We start from the raw sequence: 18,737 nt of genomic DNA, 5'->3' as shown, positions 1-18,737 counted from the left end.
ATTTTCCCCGGAGCCGACCCTCCCCACCCGGCTGGAGAGAGGCACAGTGTTTCCCCAGAGGAGCTCTCCTGCATGGCGGACAGGGCTGTGTTATGCAGCGAGACTGCAGCGGGCAGCAGGGGCCACTCCAAAATCTCGAATTCTCAGTGTCGTGGGAGAGGCACTGGACCAAGATTTAGGAAAATTGAGTTCTAGACCTTGGCTTTGCCGTGTCAGTTCCCTGGGTCTCAGATTTTTAATCTAGGAGATGGGATAATGATCTTTGTTCTTCAAATCTCACGGTGTCTTCATGAGATAAGATGCATGAAGTTTCTTTATAGAGGATGAAACACTGTCAAAATGAATAAACCATGCTGCAGAAGGTAGGGAACGATCTGCTCAGCATCTGTTACAGCCTCTTTCGAGGATGCCCCCCTGTATCACAGAGCCTGGTAAGTTTCTCAGATGACCTTGGAAGTGACAGTCCAAGGGTGACTTACATTTTGTTAATCACACACATTTATGAAAGAGTTAACTGTAGAATTGTGTTAAATGGAGAATGCTGAATTTTGCTGGTGCCAAACTGAACAGAAGTAGTGTGGTTCAGTGGTTGGCAGTGATCAAGGACGCCTCTAAACTCTTAATGGCAGTTTCTTGATTATGGTAGATGCATAGCTCCCTTGTCAGCCCAGCTCTGGGGTGTGTCTTTGCGGGTTGTTCCTGGAAACTCAGCCTAGAGCTACTTCCTTTAGTTCTCCAAATGATACTGTAAAGCATTTAATTCTCTGCTATAAATCCTGCCTTAAACACAGCCTGAATCACAAGACATTAATGTTCTTTTTAAGTACAAGGGTCAAGGGGAGATATGACCTCAGATAGAGGAACAGGTCTTCAGACTGATGTTGAGAAGATGTTAAGAATTCCGTGTGATAGCCCACAGGGTGTCTCTGGGCAGACTGGCAGGAGAAGTGGGTTGAGGAGGTGATTTGTGGGCAAATTATGAAGGACCTCGTATGTCATGCTAAGGATACTACACCTTGACTTTGTAGCTAATGGAGAACAACATATCCATCTTTGTGTTTCTGGAAGGTCAGCCAGAATAGGCAAGGTTATGCTGTGATAGCAAACACGACCACAATCTTAGTGGGCTACAACAATGAAGGCTTATCTCTCCCTCACTTTATGTGTTCAGTCCAGTTAGACCCTGACTCAGTTCCACTTTGACTTCACTCCAGGCCCCAGCTGGTAGAGCAAACTCCACCTGGAACATTGCTGGACTCAGGGCAGAGCAAAAGAGAAGTTGGAAAACTTCACGCAGGCCTTTAAAGCTTCTGCCTGGAGATATCACAGGACATAACTTTCTCATTTCATTGACCAAAGCAACTCACATAGCCAAGCCTGACATCAATGGAGCAAGGACAAATAATCATCTCCATGAGGTGGGCAGAAACATTTTTGAACAAGAATGCAATTTACCATACCCTGGAAGGCTTGTGGGGAATACATGGAAGAGGTATCAGAATAAAAACGAACTCTTATTCATTTATTCCTTCCATAGTATTGAGTACTTGTTATGTACCATGCACTCTTCCTTGCTTGACATCAGGCATGGGGTAGCAGATGACAAAGGCAAGATCTTTGCCTTCATGGAGCTTTTAGGCTGGTATTATGTGCCAAGCACTGCTATAAACACTGCATATACATTATCTTGTGTAATTCTCTTTAAAATACCTAGCAGTAGGTACGGAGATCCCTAGTTTAGACATTAGGAAACTGAGGCTTAGAGAGGTCAAATAATGTGATCATGGCCAGCCAGTATGTGGCAAACCAGATCTGAACCCAAGCAGTGTGACCCCCAAACTCCAGGCACTTGACCTTCATAGTAAATCACTCTCACCTGAAACCATCCTAAGGCAGGATGAGGAAAATCTGTGGGAAGATGAGGGATGAGCTTGAGGGGATAGTTAACCAGAAGGCATGGGGCAGTGTGAGAGAGGAGTCTGATGTAAGTTAGGACACTTGGCATGTGTGTGAACAAGTATGCCTTTAACTTACGTAAGTGATTCAGAAGTCTCTTTGTGAGGGAAGACAGTGAGTTTGAAATTTTGGACATTTGGTTTTGAGATACCTATGAGACATCCAGAGAAATTTTGGAAAAACTACTTCGGAGACTAAGAACCAAGTAAGGAATAGAAATATCAGGAACTTAGTTGTGTAGGTTTTTCACTGAAGTCTTGAAGTTAAAGGGATTATATCTCATGTATAGATAGGCTTCAAATGGTTAAATAGCTCATCTTAAACTGCTGCAACTGGAGGAACATATCTAGTTGTACAAATCGGGGAGTAACTCAATGGATTGCTTCTGTACAGTAGGAGAGATTTTCCAGGTGATGCTCAACTTGGAAGTTAATCTCTTGTCATTCAGGTAACAGGCAATGGGATCGTGTATTAAAGGAGAGTAATTGTCTTTTTGTTTCATAATTGCCTGGATCTTTGCTATAGCTAAGAGGAACAGGGATGACTAGGTTGACATGTACTCTATATTTAGTGTCTGAATTAGAGAAAATTATCTGCATCTGGAATATCAGCCATATTATAAGGAAGTAAATATTTGGATGCAGAAAAGTGTGGACACCAAAAATAATCATCAAACCCAAAGCTAGAATGAGGGCCTGAAAGGAGCAAAAGGGAGCCATTCCTTCTAGGCACCCTTGAGGAAGGTTTTCCCATTCTCTCGTGAGGATGCATGTGAGTTAACACCAGAAGGGGCTGAGTTTAGTTTTTTTAATAGTTGGAAAACTGTCATATTGTGTTTCTATGCAGTTTCTGGCATTCTGATCTAGAAACGGTAAATAGGTTTTGTGGTCTATTATTTCTTTATTCTGGAAAGGACCCTTTTTAGTCATGCAGAAGTAACATTCAGTACCCAAATATTGCCCTCAGGGAAGCCCTAATGTAACAAACTCATTCAAATATAAATACTTCAGACTGAGATACTAAGTAAACTGGGTAGCAATAGAAATTGGATATTTTAGCAAAATGGGACCCTGAAGAATTAAATAAATTATTCATCCTAAAACAAGGTTTAGTCTAATCCGATGCTTGAAAATTGCGGCTCTTTCTTGAGAGATGACCGTGAATTCTCAACTAAACGATCATTCTCAAGAGATCAGCACCAGGACTAGGCTCTAGTGGAGGGTGAGCACCCGCCTGCTGTCAACCTGTGTGAGAGGAAAGACAGTGGTGCTGATGGGGACTCGGCACCCTGCTGTGACGGAATTGTTGTTCCCTGCATGTACCACTGCGGACTGAATAAAGGAGACTGAGAAGAGAATTGCCAGATTCCATCCTGTGAGTAGGGAGTTCACTGTCAAGCATCCTTTGCAGACGTTAATCCTGGGGCATGAACAAGGTGAGAGAAATCCTCTTTCTCTTCCTTGGATTGTGAGTATCAAGTGTTTTGGAAACAAGGAAGAGGATGGTCTATTAGTTAGGGTTCTCTAGGGAAACAGAATCAATAAGAGATACCTAAATAAAAGATTTTATAAAAGTATCTCATGCAACTGTGGAGATGCACAAGTCTGAATTCCATAGGGCAGGCAGCAAACTGGTAACTCCAGTGAAGGTGTCCGATGAACTCCTCAAGCAACAAACTGGCAACTCCGATGAACTCAGGAAATGCTTTGCTGGCTAGCCAAAGAAGTGAAGGTCCTCTATCTGTCTCTCTTAAAAGTCTTCAACTGATTGGATTAAATCCAGCTGACTGCATTCTCTCATTGTGGAAGACACGCCCTTCATTGACGTCATCAGTCACAGCTGCAGCCAATTGACTGATGATTTAATGAACCAGCCTGTTGGTTTATTAACCAGCCACAAATGTCCTTGCAGCAACGGTTAGGCCAGTGCTTGCTTGACCAGACACCTGAGTACCATCACCTGGCCAAGTTGACACATGAACCTAACCATCACAGATTAGTTTGGCCTAAATTTCAAAGGAAGTGGGTTATTTGAAGTTTTAGGGGTTGGGGGAGCATTTTGAGTGGCCCTCTCCAGCGAGAAGTTCCCTCTTAAGTGCACTGTGGTTAGACTAAATCTTAGACCAGTCCTTCTCGTACCAGTCGTAAGTTTCGGTCTAGGTTGTATTTCTGTTCTCCCCAAGTTTACAGCAGAGATATTTTAGAATCACATTGTGGGGTGCTTCTGTTGTACTGAGAAGGTTACCAAGAGCATCATCTATTCCCCTAAGGCCAGTGGGGATTTAGCAACAAAGTTCTCCAGCAGTGAAGAGCTGTGATGTGGCCACCACATGAGGGTTGCAGCCGTGGTGGCTCCGAGGACGGTCCTGTGCCTTTTCTTAATTGCCACAAAGGCACACACTAGTGGGGCCAGCAGCAGCTCTGCCTCCTCTTACTCCAATCTTGCCTAAAGTCGGTTGCCTTTATTTCCCACTAGGAAAGCAGTCAATACCTCTCCTCCTTGTCCAACTTGTCCTTTGTATCTAAGAACAGAAAAAAAAGGGTGCTGAGCTCGGATACTAAGTCCCTCAGGAGGCATCCTTCAGCCCAGCCCAGTGATCCTCCGTCACTCCCTTCCTTCCTTCGTGAGTGCCAACCAAACACGCCCTCAAAGGAAGATCCCTGTGATTGCCATCTTCCGACATTTTAAATGGCAAAACAAAATTAAAGACCCATGATTTCTGATCTTCAAGTAACTGGAGATTTCTTTGCTGTTTCTTCTTTCTCCTTTTATTCTATACCAGTATTTTTTTTAAAAATGTTTCTTGATTCTCATATTTCACATTCAAAAATTTGGCACAAAGCACCTGGACTGTTGTGTTATACCCAGAAGGTTTCAAGCCAAGCTACTAACGTTGTGTCATAGGACAAAGCATCCAGAATAGAAACCGCTCAAATGGAACATTTAAGTTATCTGTCAGGCAGCAGAATCCTTTTTGAAATGTTCTTCTTGGAGGTTTTCAACCTATTTCAGGCAATGTGCTTGCATTATGCTTCCAAGTACTTGTATACATCTCCCTGTGTATTTGGTAACAGGGTTAGATCTGGAGAGTCAAGCAGCGAAGAATAATGAAAGAAATCTTGGAATTAAGGATCAGAAAACTTGGACTCGAGACCCGTCTTATTGTTTGGCCCTGAACGCACCAATTAAACCTTCTATTTTCAATCTCTCCTTATGGAAAAGTAGCATAATTACAAAGGTATAAAGAAATAATGGACGTGAGAGAGCTTTGAGCTATTCCAGGACACTAATTCTCTCTTCATGTGGTCCTTCGCTGCTTACTACAATCCATGGGAACACTTCCGATGGCAGGAGTTCAGGCTTTATTTCAGCTGAACCTCCTTGGGGTCCCAAAAAATGTTGGTCTTTCTTTATATTATTTGAAGTAAACATACACAAAATATGTGATCACGACAAATATTTAATTTTTAAACCATATTTTTCTTCTAATGTTTATCATAATTTCTGGAAGAAAATGTTTAGACAGTGTTTTATCCTGGATTCCCAGGAGGTAAAGCCTGTGGCAAAACATATGTGCTAATGCTTTATCAGGAATACAATGCCAAGGAAGCAGGAATAAGGGAGATAGGAGTGAAGCAAGGAAGTAAGAGTCACCCAGCTGGCCCCCATGTGCTGGGTCTCAAGGGACACTTCCTCCAAGGGGCCTTTTAAACCACTGCAACTCAGGATTGTCCTCTCTGTGGGGGAGAAGGGAAGAAGAATTTATTTCTTCTCTGTTTCCATTTCTCATAGGTCCAAAGTTTGCCTCAAAGCTTTGCTTGAACTTCCCTATATTTCCGGGTTGTACTTACCTGCCTAGTCCCAAGCATCTCACAGCTCAGCCACGGTGAAGCCTCAGACAGGAGGCCGAACGCAGTCGGGTTTTGCCTGCTGGACTCTGACAGAGCTGCAGCAGAGCTGGGGCCAAATACATGCCAACAAGCCTGGGGAAGTCGAGGCTGAGAGGATCTTACTTGTGCTTAAGAGGGATCAGCTCAGAACATTAAAAAAAAATCCTACTAAATATTTACTTCAGAGATTATTTTACTTTGCAAAAATGTAGTCCATTCATATTTATTTTTTTCTATCACCCTTTGAAAGAAAATAGTGACTGGGCAATTCACCAACATGACTCACCTATAAATTATTATATGTTCAATAGATTTAGAACACTTAAAAGGCCACACAGCTTCTGAAATATTCAGAGATATTGCAGAGCCTCATAGAAATACATTTTCTGCCACCTTTAAGAATGAGATTTCCCTGCTTTATACTTTGCATCCCCAGATTTTATGTGCTTTTTTGTTAGAATTCCAAGATCAGGAGAGGTGACATGGTGGACAGGGCTAGCAAGGAGGTTCCAGGGATTTCTTTAGGATTAGTCACTAAACCAGGGTCCAGCTCCCAGGCAGAACCAGGAGATGGCCGTTCCTCTTCTGCTCTGAAGTTTTTCCTTTCAGAACAATTCACAATCAGTCAGTCTTCCAGACCCCCAAAGTTCTTGTGCTGGTCCATGACGAAGCTCAGTTCCCATACAGCCTCGACCTCCCTAAATTCTGTGTCCGTGTTAGGGGACAGGAGCATTTCCTTTTGTAATTAACTTCACTCACTTATTCAACAATATATTCTTTGAGCTTTGGTTCTGCGGATCTACAGTGATGAACACAGACAACTCTAACTTGTGTGGTATTACATTCTATTGGAGGGAGCAGATAAGAAGAAGGTAAAGTAATAAAAAAAATAATTTCAGATTGTGATAAGATTTTCTTACAAGGGAAATAAAACAGAGTTGAAATAGAGTTGTTCTTACAGGCTCTGAGAATATAACTCTTACTTGTTAATGGTTGACACTGGTTTTAATGTATCGCTACTACTACAGGGTACTGCTCTGTGAACCCCTTTAGGGGAACAATGGGGTCTTCTAAGTGCTCATTAAAGAGTTGAATTTTGTTAGGCAGCAAGATGCTAGTCTAAAAAAACACATTTTTCCTCATGGTAGAATGATAACTTGAGGCAAAAGAAGCTTCTTCAAACACCCCTTCCCCACATCACATGATGCTTGAAGATTCTGCCCAAGAAGTTCCTAGGAGTCATCCTGTAGTAACAGTTCAGTGGCTTTGAAAGAAGAATTTGGCCTGTCCACTTTAACCAGGAGTTCTTATTTTTAGATTTAGGTTCAATATGTTTGGAATGAAGACTATCACAACCAAATTTCAAATTAGCTCAGTTTTTAGACTACCCCAAAGTACACTTCCCAAGCAAAGAGAACAGAGAAGAAAAAAGGCAACATAATACAACCAGACAAGAGAGTTAGAAGTCTTCTGTTTTTGCTCGATCCATACATCATTGGTCAGAATAGGCTAGTTTATGCCGTAGTAACAAATAATCTCAAAATCTCAGTAGCTTAATGTAGCAGAGGTTTCTTAGTTGCTCACACAACTTTCCTCCATGTGATGAATCTGCAATCCAAGCTGCACCTTCTACACGAGGCCGGGGCGCTGTAGTGGCTCGTTGGCGCCATGGCCTGGAAATGCCACACGTCATTCCCAACCACAGCCCATTGCCCAGGGCCAATCGTCACAGCCTACCTAACTGTGAGGAGGCTGGGAAATGCAGGAAAGCCATGAGAATGGTTGCCGAACACCTCCATCTCTCACACGCTGGTCACTAAAGACATCAAGGAAAGAACACAGAAAGTGTGGAATGTTCATGGGCCTGGGGAGTGTGGGCTTTGCCTGCCTTACTGTCCCACCCAGGCCAAGATGGGGGCCCTGGGAAGTCCTGACACAATGTAACACAATAGGTAGAATAAGTTGGAAAGGACACCTGGAGGCTGTCTCACTTTTTCCAGATTCCACCCCCTGCCGCCTTCTCCTCCCAGTGGCCAGGGTTATCGTAATCTCTCCTTGAAGTTGTAATTTCCAAAAGATACCTTACCACAAATATCAACATCCCCCAGAAAACTCTTGCTTTCAGGAACAGTTCTGAAAATAGGGCCTAAAACATGCTTACATAAAAACTGGTTCAAACATCATGTGAGATGGTCATAAACGTGAGCACCTTGATTTTGTTTTATTTCACATTTTGCTCAAATTCAGAGGTGGGGTTAGGAAGTCACTGTTAATATTCACTTTGGAGACCAGGAGCCTGGCATCTGCCCAGTTTTCCGCTGATTCTGCTGTGACAGGAAGAGGCTCTGCAAACTAAACTACAAACTCCTCAGGGCCCTGCTCCGATGCCTGAGAGAAGAGGAAGAAACTGCACGCATGTGTGCATGTATGTGTAAATGTGTATTTGAGAACGTGGATAATTAACATCTCAACCTTCTTTTCTTTTGTTAGTTCCTTCTACAACAAAGGCTTGGGTGGCAAGCCCTAATTGCAAACCTCTGGCAAAGGAAGTAGGTTGGGAAAAGGGAAGAGAGAAAGGAAACAAAGTATGCTCATTCCTGAGGATACTGTCCACCAGAATTTTAATAAATTTTCCCCTCCGTTCTTAGGCACTCTTGGATGTCTTTCATTCATTCCTTAATTCAACAAAGAGTAAGGACTGGTGTCAGTCTCTGTGTACAGCACTGAGGAATCAATAATCAGTAAAATTAACACCATCCGTGCTCAAGGAGCTCTTAATCAAGTGTGGGAGATAAACAGTTCCCAACCAAATACAAAACTTGCCCATCATGGGTCTGTGCTTGTTTTTTCTCAGAGTATTTCCTGCCCTTTCCTGCTCTCTCCTGCTCTGCAGAATTTCCTCTGCCTTCTAGCGTCCTGGTAGGTTCGGCCAACAGGAGGTAAGGGCTGGACATTGGAGGGTAGGAGGGGAAAGCCACAGGGTTTTTCTCTATTATGGCCTCTCTCCTGGACGCCTGGCTGTGATGCCAGCACCCACCATGTGGCTTCTTCTCCAAGACTCCAGCCGCTCTTGGGTTCTGACAACATTGCCTCTTCTCTTTGTCTGTCCATCCTAGGGATGGTATGGCTTCCTAGTAGGGTTGTTTTCCACATGCCCAACACCTTGTAACTGGTTCTCTGCATTATGTTCCTTCCACTGAACTTCTTGGCATGGGTTTCCTTCTTGGTCCCTAGCAGAATCACATAATAATAAAAACTGTGAAGAGGGCCAAATAGGAAAAGTGTATTATGCCAGAGAGATGTCTAATGAGGACTCTGTCATGGTCTTTATGACAGAACGAGGTTCTCCGAGGAAGTGACATTTGAGCTGAGATGTGCAGGATGAATCAGAGTTAAATAGGCAAAGAACGTGCCTAAGAGTTTCCCAGAAGGGAGAACAGCATGGGCAAAGGCCTAGAGTCAGAGAGGATTTGAGAGCTGTCAAGGAACTGAAATGAGGGTAGTGATACCAGGGTATCGGGAGCAGGGACGGAGAGTGGCATGGAATGGGGCAAGAAGAGTTAAGATCAGAGTGGATCACGCCGGCCTCCAGGCCATCTGAGAGACTTTGATAGCTATCTTGAAGACAATGGGAAGCAATTAAAATCTTCAAGCAAAAATAATATGATATATATGCATTTTTTAAGTGATTGCTATGTCTCTAGAATGAATCTGAAGAGACCAGTTGGGATGTACTGCAATATCCCCGGCAAGAGGGAGTGCAGCTCAAGAAAGGATATTAGAAATAAAGAAAAGTAGGTAGACTCAAGAGATATCTGGGACATAAACCAAGAGGACTTGGCAATTGATTAGTTAGGGAGGGGTGATGGAGAGAGGGATGTCAAGGATGATTTCTGGTGTTTGACTTACACAGGTGGGTGGATGGATGGTGGTGCCATTCACCAAGGCAGGAAACACTGGAGGAGGAATAGAGGGGAGGAGGAGATGGATCATAAGTTTGGTTTTGCTCACATTGAATATAAAAGTGCTTTAGAAATATCCAAAGGCATTTGTTTCTAGTAGACAGCTGGACAGATGGGCCTAGTGCTCTGTGGCAGGTTGGATTATTGTTCCCAGTTCTTCACTCCCCTGTCAAAGGATTATCATCCACACTCTTTACCATGGAATTTTGCAGGGCCTCTCACCAGTGGGTGGAGCACATTTCCCCGCACCATCGATCTTGGGTTTGGCCATGTAACTTGCTTTGGTCAATAGAATATTAGTGGGAAAGTAGGAGATTACTGGGGTCAGTTCAGTAGATCAATAGTCTCTTCTTCCGCCTTTATCAGGAGAGCAAAAACTTTTCCAGAAAACACTCCCAACAGACTTGCACTTATTTTTCATGGTCTAAAAGCGCATCATATCTGTCTTAAGGAAGAGTGTGAGAACAAGTATTTAGAATTCAGAAGAGGCAAGGAATAAGGGATTTAGGAATGCTTTGTTGGGGGTGCGGTGGCATTTAGCATTTTCTACCACAGAAAGCTCCAAATTAAATTCACAATCAGTACCCCTAAAACCTCTCTATAAAGAAAGTGCAGTGCTTCAGTAAGACTAGACATCTATTTGGTTAGAGAAAGCAGAAACCAGAAAGAAGTTATGCCAGACCTGACAGCACTGTGCACTTCCTTGAGGCTGTGCCTTCTGCTAGATCTAGAAGGTGGGTTCAAGGAAAACAGGGGACTCTGGCAGCCCTGTAAATAGAAATTCTCAGCACAAAATGCTCTTCTCTGGCTCTGAGATATTTAATCCAGTGACTAAAATTACAGACTCTAGAGTCAGATTGAATATATTGATTTCTGACTCTGCTATTTCCTAGCTGTGATCTCGGGCAAGTTAATGTTTAAAACCTGCATGGCACTCATTTGAAAATGGGTATAACAATATTACTTATCTCCTGGTGTTGCTTTGGGGATTAAATGGAAAATACTAAATACAATGTCCAGCATATAGTAACCACTCAGTAAAAAGTAGCTGGTATTATTAACTATCAGTAGTAACAGTAAAACTTTCCAAGTTTACAGATTTCCCATCTCTATCCCAACTTTATCCCAAAGGTCATAATTACAATAAAAGTTATACTGAAAAGTGATCTTTCATTTGCATCCAAATTTAGATTTGCATCTAAAACTAACCCGCGTGATCTCTGGAATACATCTAACTGTTAGTGTTTGAAGGACAAACTTTCCCATACATTTACTAAGATTTGTAAAGGAAACTATGCCATTCCCAAGTTTGATGATCAGGCCTGATAATGTATCTAGTAAGCTCATTAGTTGCCTATAGTAGTATCTTGCCAAATTAAATTTGCAAAGACAACAGCTTTAAAACCATTTCTTTTAAACTTGTTTGTAATATTGCACATTAAATAGAAGATGTACCATGCCAGATCTTGTTCATTTCAAAGGAGATTATAGGAGGTGACTAAGTTATGCGCCAGGAGAAAGAGCCTGATGTTTTACCAGCAGGGCCACAAAATCAGACATCTGCTTTTTGACAAGCTGACAGATCCAAAGAATTGAAACTTGATGAATCTTAATGTTATCTGTCATATACCACAATGTTCATCAATTACTTCTTTGAGAATGACTAATGATAATTCCTACTACAGGATCATTTGCATATTCAAGCTCAAGTGTTTTAGGAGAGAATGTCGATTTGTTGCAAACTCCTTTAGTGCAGAATAAAATGCTTTTCTACACACTGCTACATCAGGCTTGCTATTGAAACTCTGGGAGAGAGAAAATATATTTCAGGAGTTGAGTCCAAATCTATTTTCTCATTTCCAAGAAAAAAGGAAAACAGCATTTTCCCCCTTCATATTTTAGACTAAATGTTTGAAAAACGTGCTTTGCAGCTGCCATTGTTCATAGGGGAAAAATGATCTGGATACAATTGGCCTAATCAACTCTTAATCTGAGAGCATAAGTGGATGATTACACCTAGTGTTACCCACACAAGCAGCTGCTGACACCAGGGTTCTTTTGAAAACGCAGCTTCTGACATAAATGCCAGGTAGGTGGCACTGGGGACTTCAGAGTCCCTGGCTCACAGGGAAGCTGAGCTGTTGCATCTGGTGGAACCATCCACAGGGCCAAAAGGCTGGTCTGTTCTACAGATGAATGAGCGATAGGGTAGCAGTCCTTCTTAGACCAAGAGCAGCTGCCGGCCAAGGTTGCTGCTTTCCAAAAGGGTAGAATTGGAAGGGACCAGAAATCAACCATGGCTATGCCAGTCTGACTAGTTAGAGTCTGATATCGGAAAAATATCAGGAGGCCTCACTGCTGCTATGAGCCTGAACGTGATTCTTCCCAGTTGCAGATGAAAAACAACTGCATGATGCAAAGTTAGAAGCAGCAGCATTACCCTCTGCCTGGCCACGTTCTACTTCCTAATCCACTGCCTGTGACAGCGGAAGGCCAGACTTGCCCTTGGCTGTTAACGAAGTCTTCCTGGAAGCAGTGCGTGGCACAAGAAGAATGAATAGGAATCATCCAAGTGAATAAAAAGGAGAAGGTGTTTCTGGTGGAAAGAAGAGCATGTGTTGAAACACGATGATGCTTGTGCAGAAAAACAAGCAATGCAGGAGGATGGGTTTCTCAGCCTTGTTCATCACTCGCATCAGACCCCTTATTTCCCCAGAGGCAAGACCTATCACACTTTAGTTACTTGTTCACTGCATATGTAAAAAAGGTCACTAATGTCATCAAGCTACAACAGGTTGCCCCTAATATTTGCAGGGCTCAAGTAAGAATACAAATGGAGACCCATATATAATATATCTAATTATTTCAAAGTTATATTTCATGCTACAAACTGTTAAGTAAAATATGTTCTGTTCTCCTACTTTGACAAATACAATTTCATTAATACAAAATTTAAAAAGACATTGGAATTCTATGGTTTGGGTTTAACTGGCAAGTTGGCAAAGCATTAAAGGTCTGGTAATGTTAGGAAGAGTAATAAAATGAGGACATACATAATTCATAAATTATCATATATTTATTCCATAGAATTTATTTTTCTTGCCTTAATTTCAGAAAATTTACTAATTATGTTGATGGTATCAAGCTTTTCATATAATTTTGTTCTGTTGACAGTAATGTCAAATTAGACCAAATTCCTTGAGTGATTATTGTTCTTGGATAGTTGCTATGAATTTTAATCTTGAGGAACTTTGCTTTATTGAGGCAGGATGAACCGGTATTTTCAACAAAATGTTTAAAGCAATACTTAGCTTCAGATATAAACCATAAATTTTATAGTTCATGTTCAAACATGACACTGCATTTACATATGAAAATGGATCACCACAGAAAAAGTTATAAAATATTAAATTCCATCCTAAAAATTGCTATAACTTAAATCACAACTTCGACCATTATTTAAAGCAGTATTTAGATCCATTCATAGCTTCTTTACTTTTTATTTCGAATATTTCAATATTGGGATGTTTATAAAGAAAACTGATAAGAGCAGCATGTTCTGAGATTAGTTCAAATATCTTTTCAATCAGGATTATGAAGTAGGACATGTCCCCACATAATAGTACAAACCAGTATGTAATTAACATCCTTAGATAGCGGCTCTATGCTTTCTAAGAGGGAGGAATGAATTCTAGTCAGGGCGGCCCAGGAGAGGAGAAAAGGCCAGGAAAAGTACGTGCCCTTTTATTATCATGTGCCTTCCATCCTTCCCCTGCTAACCACCACCACCGACTCACACCATCTCTCTCTAATCACTGCTAACCACTCAGGGGTGCACAAGTTACAATGAACTAGCTCTTCCAAGGGAACATGGTACAACCAAATTAACAGTCAAATCATTCTTCTTGGGAAGATTCAGCTCCCCAAACTGCTGTTTTCAGAAAGTTAAGAAGAAATGGCAGCAATTCAAGCTAAGTTATTATTTGATATAGGTTGGGCATTTATTCAGTACAAGTCATGGATTCTATAAAAATGCAGTCGCTGGCAGCTATTTCTTAGTGACTTCTTGCCTAGTTAGGTTACTGTGGACGGATTTTAAGCAATGCCCTGAACATATCCACTCACTGAACTATACACTTTGAAGAATGCACAGGAGCTGAGAGAGTATCTTCACTGGAGGATGGTTGGTGTCTGGAAAATCTCCGTTAGCTGGGAAGGCACATGGATGGCATCTGCACCAAAGTTCTGGTTTCAAAACGGCTTTCTCCCAGGACGTTCCTCTATAGGCTGCAGTTCCTCAAAAATGTTACCCTTAGTGGCACTTGGGGTATTTGTCCTCTCTCAGCTTCTCTGGAGCAAGAGTCTGCTTTCAACATCTTCAAACTGTCTCTCATCTGCAGCTACTCTCTCAGCTTCTGTGCATTCTTCAAAGTGTCCCTCTTGGCTGTAACTCCTCTTCAAAATGTCATTCTCAGATGCACTTCAAAACGTCACTCACAGCTGCACTGAGTTCCTTCTGTTTATCAACTCATTTATATGGCTCCAGTGATTTAATTTAGACCCACCCTGAATGGGTGGGGTAACATCTCCACAGAACTTATCCAATCAGAGTTATCACCTACAGTTGGGTGGGGGACATTTCCATGCAAACAACCTAATCCAAATGTTCCAACTTAATCCACACTAATATGTCAGCTGCACAAGACTGCATCAAAGAATATGGCTTTTTCTGGGGGACATAATACCTTCAAACCGGCACAGGGCTATCTTAAAATCTAAATCTGCCAATGGCTATAATTTCTGGCACATGGTTTGAACCAATCTGCATGACCAGGGCTAAGGTGAGATGAGTGAGTCACTTGCATTGGGTATCACTGGCAATCCTCCAGTGAAGGTACCTGATTGCTGATGTGTTACCTTGGACACTTTATGACTGTAACTGTGTAACCAAATAAACCCCCTTTATAAAAGTCAATCCATTTCTGGTGTTCTGCATTCCAGCAGCATTAGCAAACTAGAACAAATAGTACATGAAATATATTCCAAATATAAATAAAAGAAAGAAAACTATGTATTATTTTATATACATACCTATGAAAATATACAGAAAGAGCTTTAGATGAACAGTAATTACATTTGGGAAAGATATTAAGTCAGAGAAGTTAGGAAGGACTCTTGTTTGTGATTCAAAATATTTCTGTATTGTTTGACTTTTTAATACATTGATAATATATTAATGCATTGCTTTTACAAAATGGAAAGGAGATAAAAGTCTCACTATTAACAGATGTTATGATTATATACTTGGAAAATAAAACCGGAAAACTCCTACAAGCAGTAAAAGAATTCAATAAGGTAGCCGAGTAGAAAATTAATATACAGAAATCAATAGCTTTCATACATACCAAAAACAAGTCAAGAAATTTAATGGAAGAAAAAAAATTCCATTTCTAATTACAACAAAAAAGATATAATTCCTAGGGGGAAAAAATAACACAAGCTGAATAAGTCCTGTGTGAGGCAGGCACTACAGAAGGACACTGAAGACATTCTTGAGTGGAATACTCAACATCATAAAAATGTCAGTTCTCCCCAAATTAATTTAGAAATGTAATCCCAAAAGTGCCAACAGGATACTTTTTGTAAGAAACTAAAAAACGTGACTTTAAAGTTAAATGGAAAAATTAACAAGAAAAATAGCCAGGTAAACTCTTTCTCAAGGAGGAGTATTGAAAGGGGTCTAGAGATACCAGAGGTTAAAGCAGATTATAAATTGCCCATAATTAAAACAGTGTGGTAAAGGTACAAGAATAGAGAGAGTGACCAATGAAAAAAGAATAAAACGTCTAGAGATAGACCTCTATAAAGGTGGCATCGGAAATGAGTGGGGACAAGTTGGACTTTTTAATAAGTGATGCTGGAGAAACTAGATAGCTACCTGCAAAAAATAAAATGGTGCTCCAAATCTTACATTCTATAATATGAAAAATTCCATATGGATAAAATAATTTTAAATTGTTTTTTAAATTAAAGGCACTAGAAGAAAACGTGAGCAAAATCCTTTGCAAATTTGGAGTAAAGCCTTTCTGACTATAACTCTAAATCTAGAAACTACAGAAGAAAATATGGATAAATAGATAAATTCACTTCCATAAAAATAAAAAGCTTCTACATGGTAAAAAAGAAAAACATAAATAAAGTCAAAATACAAGTGATTAACTGGGAAAAAATTATTGATAATTCATATTGGAAACAAAGTGCTAATCTCCCTTATATGTAAAGAACTCCCAGAAAATGGTAAGAACTAAGATCCATAACTTAACAGAAAAAGGGAAAAAAAGATATGAATAGATCTTTATGAAAAGAAAACACAAATGTTCCTTAAACAAATGAAAATATATTAAGCTTAATTCATGGTAATAGAAACACAAATTAATCACATTAAGACACCGTCTTCGGACCGAACCATGGTGGACATTTCGAGGAGTAGGCCAGCAGTGACTCTTTCTCTTTTGGAAGCCTGAGCCCACTCCTCAGCATTCTCCCTTCATCTTACAACCATATCCACCAGTGAGAATGCTAATTCACCAGCTGCCTGCTTTAACAGATTCAAGAACGAGGGGAAAGACAGTACAGAAATAAGGTGGCACTGTATAGAAGTTAACATGGAGCTGAGGAAAGCTAAGAGGGATGACCAGAAGCTGAAAGGAAGAAATGTCAGCTCATTGCCTGAAGACACTACTCCACGGCAGGAAACCACAACAACCAGGGCACTGTAAGTTGGTTGTTGATGACATTGTCAAAGGCATAAATAGCAAAAATTTGGAAAGGGCTCCCAGCTACTCAAGCTGCTAGGAAACTGCTTCCCAGGGGAAAACAGCCACCCATAGACAACATAATCTGGGCTGGTTTGATTCCAAAGTTTGCATCCTTCTTGGGCAGAACAAATTGTACTCCCCTTTCAGTTTGAATCTGCTTGGGTGCTCACAAACATTGCTTCTGGGACATCAGAAGAGACCAAGACTGCGGTAGAGGGAGGTGCTATCCCATTATTTCTTGGTTGGTATCTCCCCATGCTTACGTCAGTGAACTTGCAGTACAGGCTCTAGGAAGCAAAATGATGAGCAGGTGATGGCTCATCTTTCTGAGACTTGGTTATCAAGTATGGTGCAGTTGATCCTTTGTTGGGTCTACTTGCAGTTCCTGATATGTCATCGTTAGCATGTGGCTACTTATGGAATCTTACCTGGACACTTTCAAACCTTTGTTGAAACAAGAATCCTGTACCCATCTTAGATGCTGTTGAGCACATTCTTCCTACTTTAGTTCATCTCCTGCCTCATGATGATCCAGAAGTATTAGCAGATACCTCCTGGACCATTTCCTATCTTACTGATGGTCCAAATGGACGGAATAAAATGATAGTGAAAACCGGAGCTGGGCCCCAGCTTGTGAAGCTTCTAGGAGGTACTGAACTGCCAATGGTGACTCCTGTACTAAGCGCCATAAGGAATATTGTCACTGGGACAGATGAACCAAAACTAATATTCATCAGGAAGCTACATAGACAATGTCAAACATCACAGCTGGCCATCAGGACCAGATACAGCAAGTAGTGAGTCATGGGTTAGTCCCATTTCTCATTAGCGTTCTTTTCAAGGCAGACTTGAAGACACAAAAGGAAGCTGTGTGGGCTGTGACCAACTATAGAAGTGGTGGAACCTCATCCACTGTGGCATAATAGAACTGTTGATGGGCCTTTTAACTGTGAAAAATACCAAAATTATTCTGGTTATTCCGGATGCCATTTCAGATATCTTTCAGGCTGCTGAGAATTGAGGTTAAACTGAGAAACTTAGTATAATGATTGAAGAATGTGGAGGCATTGGTAAAACTGAAGCTCTACTTAACCATGAAAACGATGTCTGTGTACAGCTCTTCCTTAAGCTTGATCTTCTTCTTCTCTGTAGAGGAAAATCAGAAACTACCTCTGAAGGCTGTAGCTTTCCAAGTTTGGACTAGCACTCCTGGGACTTTCAATTTTCAGACTGTACAGCTGAAGTGAAAGTTGTTGAGTACTCCGGTGTTAAGTGTGTCATACTGTTTCTCTACTAAGAGCTCTTTTTAAATGTGATTTGTTACACAGCACTTTTTACAACAAAACTTGAACAGTTCCAAACCATACATACTGTATGAAGCCTCTCCTTTCATTGTGTTTCATATTTCTATGTGGAATTTCATATTTTGAAGTGTCCTGTAAATAAAGATTAAATTCCACCCTTTTAAAAAAGACACACATTAAGACACTACTTTCCCCCTAACATAGTGGCAAAAATTCTGACCGTGTAACAACACATTTTGTTGATGAAGCTCTGGGGAAAATGCATTTTCATTCATTGCTTGGTGGGAGCACAAACTGCCTCTGTGGAATTTCAAATACATTAACCATTTGACTCAGCAAATCCATTTCTGAGAATTTGTCTTAATCATATGTCTGCACACACAGGAAAAAATATCAGTTATTCACTATAACTTTGTTTACACTAGCAAGGGGTTTGCCAAATGTCATCAGTAGCCAACATTAAAAAAATTACTAACCTGAAAAATCATCAATCAGAACTAGTTAAATACATGAGGTTACAGTCTTATAATGAAATACATATTATATACCAATTAAAGGGGGGTGGAAACTACTTGTATTGAAAGTTTTCTAAGGTACATTATAAAGTTTTGTTGTTTTTTTTTTTTAAAAAAAAAAACAAGGTACAGAATAGTGAATAGGGTATACTCCATTTTTTGCAAGAAAAGAGAGTAAGGATATATTCTTACTTGCTTGTTGTGGTGATTAGGTTCATGTGTCAACTTGGCAAGGTGATGGTGCCCAGCTGTCTGGTTGAGCAAGCACTGGCCTAAATGTTGCTGCAAGGAC

At 40.8% G+C, this 18,737-nt stretch overlaps 1 pseudogene; it reads left to right on the top strand.

Annotated features, from left to right (window-relative positions):
- The first annotated feature begins 406 nt into the window (after window positions 1-406).
- Window positions 407-17,873, top strand: LOC119543691 (annotated as a pseudogene).
- Window positions 17,874-18,737: the final 864 nt, after the last annotated feature.

Source organism: Choloepus didactylus, chromosome 9 (genome assembly GCF_015220235.1).
Source record: "Choloepus didactylus isolate mChoDid1 chromosome 9, mChoDid1.pri, whole genome shotgun sequence".
NCBI lineage: Eukaryota > Metazoa > Chordata > Mammalia > Pilosa > Megalonychidae > Choloepus > Choloepus didactylus.
The sequence above is the reverse complement of the archived record's forward strand: the minus strand, read 5'-3'. Positions and strand labels throughout refer to the sequence as shown.